Consider the following 13,365-nt stretch of genomic DNA (forward strand, 5'->3'; position numbering starts at 1 on the left):
CCCATTACTTTGGCCATTTCTTTAAAAACTTGATATACACTTACCCAGCAATTTTATGCCTGGGCATTTACCCTAGAGAAATGAAAAATTACGTCCTCATAAAAATCTGTATACGAATACTCATAGCAGCTTTATTTGTAATAGACTCAAACCAGAAACAATCAAAATGTCCCCTCATAAGTGAACTGTTAAACAATGGTACATCCATGCCATGGAATATTACTCAGCAATAGGAAGGAATGAACTACTGATGTATGCAACAATTTGGATGAATCTCAAGGGTATCATGCTGAGTAAAAAATGCCAGTCTCAAAAGGGTCACCTACCATATAATTCCATTCATATAACATTCCCAAAATGACAAAATTATAGAGATGAAAAATGGATTAGTGGTTGCCAGGGTTAGGAATGGCTAGGCGGAGGGGATGAGTAGACTGTAAAGGGGTAGCATGAGAAAGAGCTTTGTGGTGATGGGATAGTCCTGCATCCTGATTGCAGTGGTGGTCATACAGATCTCCATGTGTGATAAAATGACACAGAACTATACACATGTATTGAACCATATCAATTTCTTGGTTTTGATAGTGTACCATAATTATGTAAGATATAACCATGGAGGAAACTTGGTGAACAGTACATGGAACCTCTCTGTGTTATCTTTGCACTTTCCTGCAAATCTCTAATTATTTCAAAGTAAATTTATTTTATTTTATTATTTATTTATTTATTTATTTTGAGACAGAGTTTTGCTGTTGTTGCTTAGGCTGGAGTACAATAGCACAATCTCGGCTCACCGCAAACTCTGCCTCCTGAGTTCAAGCGATTCTCCTGCCTCAGCCTCCCGAGTAGCTGAGACTACAAGCATACATCACCATGGCCAGGTAATTTTGTATTTTTAGTAGAGACGGGGTTTCTCCATGCTGGTCAGGCTGGTCTCAAACTCCCGACCTCAGGTGATCCGTCTGCCTCGGCTTCCCAAAGTGCTGGGATTACAGGCGTGAGCCACCGCACCTGGCTAGTAAATTTTTTTAAATTGAAGGACAATGCACCTACTCATTTGTTAGGATATTTATAATTATCTGATTTAACTAAATACATTAAACTAATTACTATAGCATGTTCTGCAGAGACTAGCCAAATAATAGAATTGACCAGTTAAAGCGATCTGTATCTGTTATTACAGCTACCTAAAACCTCTTTTTAAAAAAATTGCACTTAGTTTGCAATCAGTAAGTTGTAAATTAAAATACTTAAGTGGACCCATTAACAGTGGAATAATCTGAAAAGTTTGTCCTATTAAAATTTGGCACTCTCATAACATTAAATATCATTTGTTTGGGGATTTGGGGGGATGTTTCCACTGGTTTAAGATTCTAGGGGGGGCACAGTGGCTCATGCCTGTAATTCCAGCACTTTGAGAGGTCAAGGTGGGCAGATCACTAGAGGTCAGAAGTTTGAGACCTGCCTGGCCAACATGGCGAAACCCTGTCTCTAATAAAAATACAAAAATTATCTGGGAGTGGTTATGGCTTCCTGTAATCCCAGCTACTCGGGAAGCTGAGGCAGGAGAATTGCTTGAACCCGGGAGGCGGAGGTTACAGTGAGCCCAGATCGCGCCATTGCCCTCCAGCCTGGGCGACAAGAGCAAAACTCTGTCTCAAAGAAAAAGAAAAATATATATATATATATTATATAGAAGAAAAAGCCCAAGGTATTCGGTTCCTGGATCTTGCTACTATCTTCCATAATTTGAAGATGTCACCACCTAAGGTGACCATCACCTACTAACGTGACTGAAAGTTCTTATCACTTGGTGGTGAGCAGCTCAATGAGATGATTTGAACTTTAAGCTCTTTTTGCACAGGCAGGAGGGCTACCACTTAAGACTGAGTATACTTCAATTACTCTGATTGTTGGGTTCTAAGATGGTTTCTTTGCAGTAGCTCTTTTCTAGCTTTTCATGGCTGCACCTTGAATCTACAGGTAAATCTCCCATTTTCGGGGCTTGGTGTTATCTAAGATGTGTAACTAACGTTTCTTTCCCATTGTGACTGTACCAGTCAACCTAATGAACAAACTTCAGTAACTGCATATTTCCTTAGGGGAAGTTCCTCATGGAATTTATTCACATATTGATTAGACATGATGGTCAGAATCTCAATTTTGCTTGGCATGCATTTTTATAGGTCTAACCCTGGTCAGTTTTGTCCACAACAGCTATTCCAAAGTTTCTTCACTCACTTCAAGCTCTCTGCTTACTTTACAAAGTACCCCACTTACCTCCAACTTTACAAAGATAATTGAGGCTCTCAGAAGTCCCTTAGCTCCTCCATCCACAAATAGACCTGTATCCCATTTCCCTTTATCTTCTTCCATTCAGTCACAATCTCAGTACAGGTATTCTATTTTTGTCCTGGACTGGGGCCTTAGCCTCCACCTAAGACTCTAGGTCCCATTTTTTACTGACTCTCCCAAGATCTTTCCCTATTATTCCTCTCTGTCTGCTGTAGTTCAGCCTCATAGACTACCGTAGGTATGAACAGAAAAAAGCAGAGATCACGGCTAGTTTGAATGACCCTGGTATTAGTGTCTTAGGGCTGCCATTGCAGATTACCTTTAACAACAGATAGTTCCTTTGAGTGCAAGCCACAGAAGATGGATCATCACTGGTCAAAGTCAAATGTTGATATCTTCCTATTCCCCTTTGCCAGTGATTGGTCTAGGGATGGACATGTGACCAAGTTCTAGCCAATAAGACATAAAGGAAAATCTTCTAGGGGCTTCTGGAAAACATTTTCTTCCATGATGAGGAAGAACTGTGTGAGGAGAGAATTCCTTGCACCTCCACCTTCCCTTCCTATGTTTTCGTATTTTCATGTGAAGACATGATGTTCAGAGTTGCAGTAGCCATCTTGTAACTATTAGTGAAGATACTCTGAGGATGGCAGAGTTGAAAGATTATAGGATTTTTGTCTTTGATTACATCATTGTAGTTACCTTCAGACTCATTACAGAAGATAAATAAATGTCTTTTTTTTTTTTTTTTTTTTTTCTGAGACGGAGTCTCACCCTGTCGCCCAAGCTGGAGTGCAGTGGCGTGATCTTGGCTCACTGCAACTTCTGCCTCCCAGGTTCAAGCAATTCTCCTGCCTCAGCCTCCCCAGTAGCTGGGATTACAGGCGCACAGCACCACGCCCAGCTAATTTTTGTGTTTTTAGTAGAGACAGGGTTTCACCATGTTGGCCGGACTGGTCTCAGACTCCTGACCTCAGGACCTCACGTGATCTGCCCACTTTGGCCTCCCAAAGTGCTGGGACCACACGCGTGAGCCACCGTGACCAGCCAAACATCCAGGCGTGGTGGGTCACACCTGTAATCCCAGCACTTTGGGAGGCCGAGGCGGGTAGATCACGAGGTCAGGAGACTGAGACCATGGTGAAACCCTGTCTCTACTAAAAATACAAAAAAAAATAGCCGGGCGTGTTGGCGGGCGCCTGTAGTCCCAGCTACTCGGGAGGCTGAGGCAGAAGAATGCCGTGAACCTGGGAGGTGGAGCTTGCAGTGAGCCGAGATCGCGCCACTGCCCTCCAGCCTGGGTGACAGAGCGAGACTCCGTCTCAAAAAAATAAATAAAATAAAATAAAATAAATAAATAAATAAATGTCTTTTTTTTTTTTTTTTTTTGGAGATGGAGTCTTGCTCTGTTGCCAGGCTGGAGTGCAGTGGTGCGATCTCGGCTCACTGCAACCTACACCTCCCGGGTTCAAGCGATTTTCCTGCCTCAGCCTCCCAAGCAGCTGGAACTACAGGCATGCGCCACCACACCCGGCTAATTTTTGTGTTTTTAGTAGAGACAGGGTTTCACTATGTTGGCCAGGATGGTCTTGATCTCTTGACCTTGTGATCCACCTGCCTTGGCCTCCCAAAGTGCTGGGATTACAGGCATGAGCCACTGTGCCCAGCCTAATACATGTCTTTGTTACTGCTTAAGTTACTATTATTTATTACCTGCAGCCAGGGATATCCTTTATAATATAATTGACACACTGTATCTCTTCACATTTCCACGTACCCTTGAAATAAAATTTCATTATCTAAGGTCAAAAAACAAAACAAAAAAACAAAGAAAAACAATACTAAAAGAAAGAAAGGAGCAGAGATTTCACAGCCAGCCAGACAGGGATTCCCCCCTCCATTTACTCGCTGTGTGATTTTTTGTTTGTTTTTCAGACGGAGTCCTTTTTTTTTTTTAGACGGAGTCTTGCTCTATCACCCAGGCTGGAATGCAATGGTACAATCTCAGCTCACTGCAATCTCCACCTCCTGGGTTCGAGGAATTCTCCTGCCTCAGCCTCCCAAGTAGCTGGGACTACAGGCGTACGCAACCACTCCTGGCAAATTTTTTTTTTTTTTTTTGTATTTTTAGTAGAGACAGGGTTTCACCACGTTGGCCAGGCTGGTCTCGAACTCCTGACCTCACGTTACCTGCCTGTCTTGGCCTCCCAAAGTGCTAGGATTACAGGTGTGAGCCACCGCACCCAGCCTACTTAGCTGTGTGATCTTAAGCAAGTTCTTTTACATTGTGGTAAAATACATATAAAACTCACTGTTAAGGTCTTAACCATTTTTAAGTGTACAGTTCAGTAAAGTACATTCACACTGCTGTGCAATCAATTTGTTTTTGAGACGTAGTCTCATTTTGTCACCCAAGCTGGAGTGCAGTGGCATGATCTCGGCTCACTGCAACCTCCACCTCAGGTTCAAGCGATTTTCCAGCCTCAGCCTCCCGAGTAGCTTGGATTAGAGACATGCACCACCACGCCTGGCTAATTTGTGTATTTTTAGTAGAGACGGGGATTCACCAGGTTGGCCAGGCTGGTCTCGAATGTCTGCTCTCCAGTGATCCACTCTCCTCGCCCTCCCAAAGTGCTGGGATTACAGGCGTGAGCCACCATGCCTGGCCTTAATGTACTATTTTTATTCATACGAATGTTGTTTGACCCCTGCTATGTGCCAACTACTATAATAGGTGCCAGAGGTACCACAGTGAGCAACATAGACAAATGTGGTGCCCTGCACATGTTTTGGGGGCAGATGCTACTTCATTAAGGATCGGACGGTGACTGGAGCTGTCTCTACACACTCCCATCTGTCTGTACATTATCCTCTTCTGCAACTAATAGAAGAAAAAATAGCTCAAGCTGCCTTCTTAGATACCATAAGCCTTGGCCCCCAGCTCTCCCCTTGTCCCCATGCCCTGCATCACAGAAGAGTTACCTTTGCCTTCTTTGATCCCACCCTTGTCCTTGTACATAGTCATACTGTAGGACTGATTACAATGTATTTCTATTACATTCTCACCTGTCCATTTCCCCTAGGAGGAGGTGAGCTTCATGAAGGCACCAGTGGATGGGGCCTTACTTGTCTTAGTATTCCTAGGGTCTGGTATAGTGCTTGGCACATGGTAGACAATCAGTGAATCTTTATTGGGTGGTTGAAGTTGAAAATTAATATCTTTTTAAAGTTAACCATCTCGAATATTATGATGATTCTTTCTGTTCTCTTATATTGTGTTGGTTTAGAACTTGAACTGCAGGGATTTTAATAGGCAATGGAAACATACAGGAAACATCTTAATTTCTTTTTCCTTTACTTTTTATTTTAATTTTATTAGAGACAGGGTCTTATGGTGTCACCCAGGCTGGAGTGCAATAGTAAGATCATAGCTCACTGTAACCTCAAACTCCTAGACTCAAGCAATCCTCTCACCTTGGCCTCCCAAAGCACTGGGATTATAAGCATGAGCCACTGTGCCTGGTCTCCATTTTCCTTTAAATATTCTTCTACCGCCAGTAATTTGGAAAATAAAGTTGGGCTACTCAGTCTTTTTCATTCCCCTTTTTCTAGCATGTTAGCAGTGGAAAGAACCTTAGATGAACCTCTTCTTTGATCAGATTAGGAAGCCGATGACTGTATAGTGCTATGGTTTGCACAGGGTGCCATGCCTAACAAGAGGTAGAATTCCACATGCCAATCTCATTGTTCATTCAATGCTCTTTCCACTATCCTCTGCCATCTGGCAAACATTCAAAGCCACAAATATTTATGGGGTGCCTATTAGATACAAGACCGTAGGCTGGATTCTACTGGAGAGATACAGGTTGAAAAAAGATCCCTGGCCGGGCGCCATGGCTCACGCCTGTACTCCCAGCTCTTTGGGAGGGCAAGGCACGTGGATCACCTGAGGTCAGGAGTTCGAGACCAGCCTCACTAACATGGTGAAACCCCATTTCTACTAAAAACACAAAAATTAGCCAGACGTAGTGGTGGGCGCCTGTAACCCCAGCTACTCAGGAGGCTGAGGCAGGAGAATCCCTTGAATCCAGGAGGCGGAAGTTGAAGTGAGCTGGAATCACGCCATTGCATTCCAGCCTGGGCGACAGAGTGAGACTCCATCTCAAAAAAAAAAAAAAAAAAGAGTAGATTCCTACCTTGAGCCAGTTTTAATCTAATGAGCAAGAAAGACATGCAGGCAGAAAATGGTAGAAAAGATTGCATATGTGAAAAACAACTGATATGGCTTGGATTTGTGTACCCGTCCAAACCTTATGTGGAATTGTGATCCCCAATGTTGGAGGAGGGGCCTGGTGGGAGGTGACTGGATCATGGCAGAGGATTTCCCCCTTACTGGTCTCATGATGGTGATTTCTCACACTCACAAGATCTGGTTGTTTAGGACAAGCGCGGTGGCTAATGCCTGTCATCCTAGCACTTTGGGAAGTTGAGGCAGGTGAATCACTTGAGGTCAGGAGTTCAAGACCAGCCTGGCCAACATGGTGAAACCCCATCTCTACTAAAAATATAAAAATTAGCCGGCCATGGTGGCACATGCTTTTAGTCCCAGCTACTCAGGAGGCTGAGGCATGAGAATCACTTGAACCCAGGAGGCAGAGGTTGCAGTGAGCTGAAATGGCATTACTGCACTCCAGCCTGGGCGATAGAGCCAGACTTTCTCAAAAGAAAAAAGATCTGGTTGTTTAAAAGTGTGCAGCTCCTCCCTCTGCTTTCTTTCTCCTTCTCCAGCCATGTAAGACATGCCTGCTTCCCCTTCACCTTCCACAATGATTGTAAGTTTCCTGAGGACTCCCCAGCCATGCTTCCTGTACAGGCTGTGGAACTGAGTCAATTAAACCTCTTTTCTTTATTACTGAGTCTCAGGTAGTTCTTTATAGCAGTGTGAGAATGGACTAATACAATAAGGTACATGGAAAAATCCATGAGGTAATGAGCTCCAACTGAAGAACTGGCAGATCACTTTGGAGTAAAGGCAGTATCTTAACAGTGAGCAGACCAGCCCAGTTGCTCACACCTGTAATTCCAGCACTTTGGGAGGCCGAAGCAGGAGGATCACTTGAGCCCAGGAGCTCAAGACCAGCATAGGGAACACAGATTCCTGCCTCCACAATTTTTTTTTTTTAAATTAGCCAGGCATGGTAGCATGTGCCTGTGTCTCAGCTACCCAGAAGGCTGAGGCAGGAGGATCGCTTGAACCAGGGAGATCGAGGCTGCAGTGAGCTATGATCGTGTCACTGCCCTCCAATCTGGGCAACAGAGACACTATCTCAAAAAAAAAAAGAAAAGAAAAGAGAACTGTGAGCACCCCCTTCTCCTTTGAGAGAGAGGGTATGGGTGTGTGGAAATGAGAACATGGCATCTTTCAGCATCCCTGGATGCCATTTCCGGCACAGTTGGCAGGGTTGGAATGCAGCTCACCTCTCATTATGCGCTTCCAGGAGAGATGAGGAACCATGACAATACCCAGACCAGCCACAGGTTTTCTGAACAGAAAAGAAAGAACCAAGCTCAGTATTTCAGACATATATTTATAACCTTATCTTTTCTTAATCTAAAATGCTCCTGAATAAGGGCTTTTGAACCAAGACTCTTAGTTTACAATGCAACCTGATTTTGTAAACAGAAAACAAAAACCTCCAGAAATGCTCAGGATATTAAGTGATACAGAACTGCAGAGAATAGTCTGTAGAACTAAAGGGCTAATGAGGTACTAACACAACTTTGCTCAGGATTAACACATACAGGAGCCAACCAATTAACTGTCCTTTCTAATACCTCCCAGGCAAATTTCTGCGTTCAGAACTTGGTACAGCTCCTGGCCTATGTAAATCTCAGCTCCCATATTTTTTTTTTTTTCCCCTGGGCTTGACTTGTGTAGGGGGCAGGTTGGGTAAATGATAATCTTAAAACTAGCTGAGTGACACATCCCAGATTGAGTTCTTGTGTCATTATACTAAATGTTGGTTATATACCTGCACAATCATGTATTTCCTTAGCATCACCCCATTCCTTCATGGATTCACACAGCCTTTCCCTGACCCCAGTCTGGGTTAGAGCAGAAGCCATGCTCACTGGGCTTCTATTTTGCCAACTGTTCCAGTGCTGCCTTTCCTCCCTAATTAATATCCATGTATCATGCAGAATCCTTGCCAAAGCAAAAAGAAGGTAAGCATCTATGGATCCAAACATCTAACAGTTGAGTCAGCCACAGACACATTTAAAGGAGGATCTTTTAGAAATATCACACCACATATATATTTCCATTCCTTATTTTAAGAGCCCTTCCAAGGTCTCCAAAAATATCTCTTCTCTTCATGAGGTTTTTTTTCTTAAGATGTTTCAGAGTCAAGACTGGGAAAGACAATGTCATAAAATATTTTGTGTTTGCATTACTATACAGAGCTCCTCCATTCCCTTTCCTGGAAACCTCCTTCTGAAGGGACAATAGCTGGTTTTCTTCTCTAAATCATTAATACAACAAACATGAGCTGAGCGTCACCCTGTGTGTGCCACATCTATTGCGCTAGGTGCTGAAGAGGAAATATGAGGAGCAAGTCTTGTTGGAACATCAAAGTTAACAGGATTTCTCCATTTTGCCTACCTATTAGAAGAAAGCTTGCCAACTTTATATTTCCTTTTCTGGCTATTGGGTGAAAAGGAGATGATTTATGAGTATTCCAAATGTCTTCCTCCACTATCTATTCCTCCATCCATTCATCCATCCACTCACCCCAACACTTTAAAGAGCCCTTCCAACTTCAATGCGTCCTTTGGACCAAGTACTATGCTAGGCACTGAGGATACACACAGGGCAAGACCTGCCCTCTGCCCCCAGAGAAGTCCCAGTTCAGAGGGACACAGTTGTATGATCAAGACACAGTTGTATGCTTCGTGTAGGAACTAGAATGTCATTGCTAGAGTAGAGGTATGCACACAATGCTAAGGAATCAAGATTGTAGTTTCAAGCAGCTGAGGCTGATTGTGGATTCATTCATAAAACAGGTTTCTTTTTTCTTTTCTTTTTTTTTTTTTTTTTTTTTTTGATGGCTGCTTTAATTCCCTTTAGGTATATTGCAAGGAAATTTAGAAACAACAAAATCCAGATTCCAATTTGATATGTATAATCTGTTGATACTTTGGGGGCACGGTTTGGTCCTTCCATTTCTCCATGGTCCTCTTTCACCTCAGGCTCTGGGCCTTCTCAAAGGCATGCTGCGGGTCTGTTCCCCTCCTCTGGGCCTTCTCAAAGGCATGCTGCGGGTCTGTTCCCCTCCTCTGGGCCTTCTCAAAGGCATGCCGCGGGTCTGTTCCCCTCGTTCAGCTCATCGTGTGCTTTCCCTTCCCATCCACATCCCCAGTCATGACAGGAGACATTTCAGGACCTGCAGAGCCTGGGCTGGCAGTACCAGTTGACATGGGGGAGTGTGAGAGGGAGTCTTTCACAGACAACGAAGAGGAAGAAGTAAAAGTGGCAGCGGAGGAGAGCAGAAAAAGGAGAGAAGGAAACAGGAAGGAAGGACAAAGCAGAGAATGAAGGAGAGGCGGCCGCAGCAGCAGCCTCGGTTCTAATCAGATCTCTTCAAGACCTGGTGCTGAGCAATTTCTGTAACTGAGAATCAGGCATATAGAAGGCCTGGCTGCAACAGTCCTTCCAAATATGGGGGCAAGGTGGAGCAGAATTGCAGGAATACCCAAGACCTGACTCACTTGCTGAGCGACATCTTAAAGGACAATTTCGCTTCAAAATTATGAAGTGGGGAGAAGAAAACTCTCTCAGGATCCATCATGCGTTGCTTTTGGAAATTATTATTTTGGAGCACAAGCTGTTTCCTGTCTTTAAAGGCTATTATCTATTTCCCTTCCAGGTGGAGGCTGGGCTGCCTGCTAATTTAATCCCCTGGGCTTCCCCCTCTGCCTTCAAGATCTCACAGACATTCAGGCTTCATAAAGAGGGCACCTTTGTGTCTTCCTCCACTGAAGGCCTCCATCTACCATGGCAGCAGAGGAGCTGCTATTTTGGGAAACAGCAGCTGAGCTGGGAGGGTTGTTAATTGTTTGTCAAACCCTTCCATGGGGGGAAAAAAGAGCAGAGCAGCAGTGCCCTTGCCTTCACTCTATTTCACTCTTGCATCTGTGAGAAGGGAGGGGAAAAGAGGACTCCTTGTCCTTCTCAGGCACAGGCACCCAAACTAAAAAAAAACAAAATGCATTCTTCTACCCAATGGAAAGACATAAACAAACATAATATTAGCCCAGAAACCAATCAAAATAGTTTAAAAATCATTTATACCCTCAAAAACAAAACAAAAACAGCCAAGCAAAAGCCCTTCATAACAGAAACGAAACACCAGGGGTTTTGCCGTCCACTCTGACCAAACCACTGCAGCCAAACTGACTAAGCAGATCCCCAAGCCCTGCCAACACCCTACTGACACACATGAAAACAATTCTAGCCAGGCACACTAATGGGAGAATTCACCGTGACACACACTCACTCCATCACAGCACAGACAAGTTCAAAATCAAACAGAAAAAGTCCCAGACTAAGAAAAAGCTACTCAGGACTCTGACCTCAGAGGCCCCCATGTGATTCTGAGACTTTCCAAGAGTTAGGTCAGCCGCTGAAGGAAATGGGTGGGAAGGAGCAAAGACTGGGAACCCAAATCTTATGCTTCTTCTTTTTTTGAGACAGGGTCTCGCTCTGTCGCCCAAGCTGGAGTGTAGTATGTGATCTGGGCTCACTGAAACCTCTGTCTCCCAGGTTCAGGCAATTCTTGTGACTCAGCCTCCAGAGTAACTGGGATTACAGGTGTGTGCCACCACACCCGGCTAAGTTTTGTATTTTTAGTAGAGACAGGGTTTCACCATGTTGGCCAGGCTGATGTCAAACTCCTGGGCTCAAATGATGTGGCTGCCTTGGCCTCCCAAAGTGCTGGGATTATATGTGTAAGCCACTGCACAGGCCAAAATCTTATGCTTCTTGAAAGGGCAACACCATCAATCATTTTATAACTACTTGGTTTTCTTCCTAGACCAATGCTCATATGGAAGCATGGCTAATCCTACTTGACTTTTTTTTTTTTTTTTTTTTTGAGACAGAGTTTCTCCCCCATTGCCCAGGCTGGAGTGCAGTGGCGTGATCTCGGCTCACTGCAACCTCTGCCTTCCGGGTTCAAGCGATTCTCCTGCCTCAGCCTCCCAAGTGGCTGGGATTATAGGCATGTGCCACCATGCCCAGCTAATTTTGTATTTTTAGTAAAGACAGGGTTTCACCATGTTGATCAGGCTGGTCTCAAACTCCTGACCTCAAGTGATCCACCCGCCTTGGCCTCCCAAAGTGCTGGGATTACAGGCATGAGCCACCATGCCCAGTTACATTTTTTTTTTTAAATACAATGCTCTTTCAGCATTTTCAGAAAACTCCAAAAGGAACGATCTCTTATTAATAGAGGAATTGGGCTCAGAGAACCATGTAAGTAATAATGATAAAGGGAAGGATATGAGAGAATGCCTATTTTACATTTTTCCTCAAAAGAGCTCAGACTGCCTTATAAATACAAGTCTACTAATCCGCCACACACTAGCTCCTGGTTAGACAGCAGATCTGAAATTTCCTTTTGCACTGGAGGATGTGTTTGTATAAATACTTACTCAGAATTTGCTTAGTCAAAATGAGCATACGATGGGTTAGTGATTTAGGGTGTTTGAACTGAATGAACATTCATGTTAGAATTTAGATCAGCTTGGCCGGGCGCGGTGGCTCACGCCTGTAATCCCAGCACTTTGGGAAGCCGAGGTGGGTGGATCACGAGGTCAGGAGATCGAGACCATCCTGGCTAACATGGTGAAACCCCCTCTCTACTAAATATACAAAAAATTAGCCAGGCGTGGTGGCGGGCGCCTGTAGTCCCAGCTACTCAGGAAGCTGAGGCAGGAGAATGGCATGAACCAGGGAGGTGGAGCTTGCAGTGAGCCGAGATCCCGCCACTGCACTCCAGCCTGGGCAACAGAGCGAGACTCTGCCTCAAAAAAAAAAAAAAAAAAAAAGAATTTAGATCAGCTGTGTTGATCTAAAGTGAACTTGACTCATGAATTAGAATATGTTCTATTAGCTCCTACAATTAGAATAGGAGAGGGGGGAAGAGGGGCGAGACTTTCTTATTGGCTGAAAGAAATATATAGGTGGTCCCTAAATGAGCTGCTGATACCCTGCAAGGTTTTCAGTGCATCAGTAATCCACAATAAATGTTTAATCAGAACAGAGTAGGCAAGCAATTAGCTCAGTGATAAAAATCACACATTTGTAAACAGCATGGCAGGAAAAGGAAACTGTTTAAAAGCAACTTATTTTATGTGAAAAATAGCTTTTGCAGGGAAATGGTATAATGTAGAGTCATGAAAAATTATGAGCTAGGGTAAGATAAAATGTATTTGCGGTAATATTTGGTTAATCTACTGCTAGAATAATTTATGTCAAGTACTCTTTTTTATCCTCTAGTTGGCTGTGTTTAAATATTCTGGCCTCAAATTTTAGGAACCCATTAATTAACCCATTTATTCAGTAGTCATTCATCCCCTGATACAAACATAGCAATATTCAGGGTGCTGGCTACAGGGAGGGCAGGATGCAAAAAAGTGTAAGGGAGCATCTCCCAGTACTTTATTTTTCGAGACAGAGTCTTGCTCTGTAGCCCATGCTGGAGTGCAGTGGTGCAATCTTGAGCCCACCTCTCTGGTTCAAGCGATTCTTGTGCTTCAGCCTCCCGAGTAGCTGGGATTACGGGCGTGCGTCACCACACCCGGCTAATTTTCGTATTTTTAGTAGAGACGGGGTTTCACCATGTTGGCCAGGCTGGTCTTGAACTCCTGACCTCAGCTGATCTACCTGCCTTGGCCTCCCAAAGTGCTGTCTCCCAGCACTTTACAATGCTATTGGGAAATGAGAACTATAGCCACATAAAAGTTAAGTAATATGAGTAAACAAAATATAATACAAAACTGAAATATAAG

Source organism: Rhinopithecus roxellana, chromosome 8 (genome assembly GCF_007565055.1).
Source record: "Rhinopithecus roxellana isolate Shanxi Qingling chromosome 8, ASM756505v1, whole genome shotgun sequence".
Classification (NCBI taxonomy): domain Eukaryota; kingdom Metazoa; phylum Chordata; class Mammalia; order Primates; family Cercopithecidae; genus Rhinopithecus; species Rhinopithecus roxellana.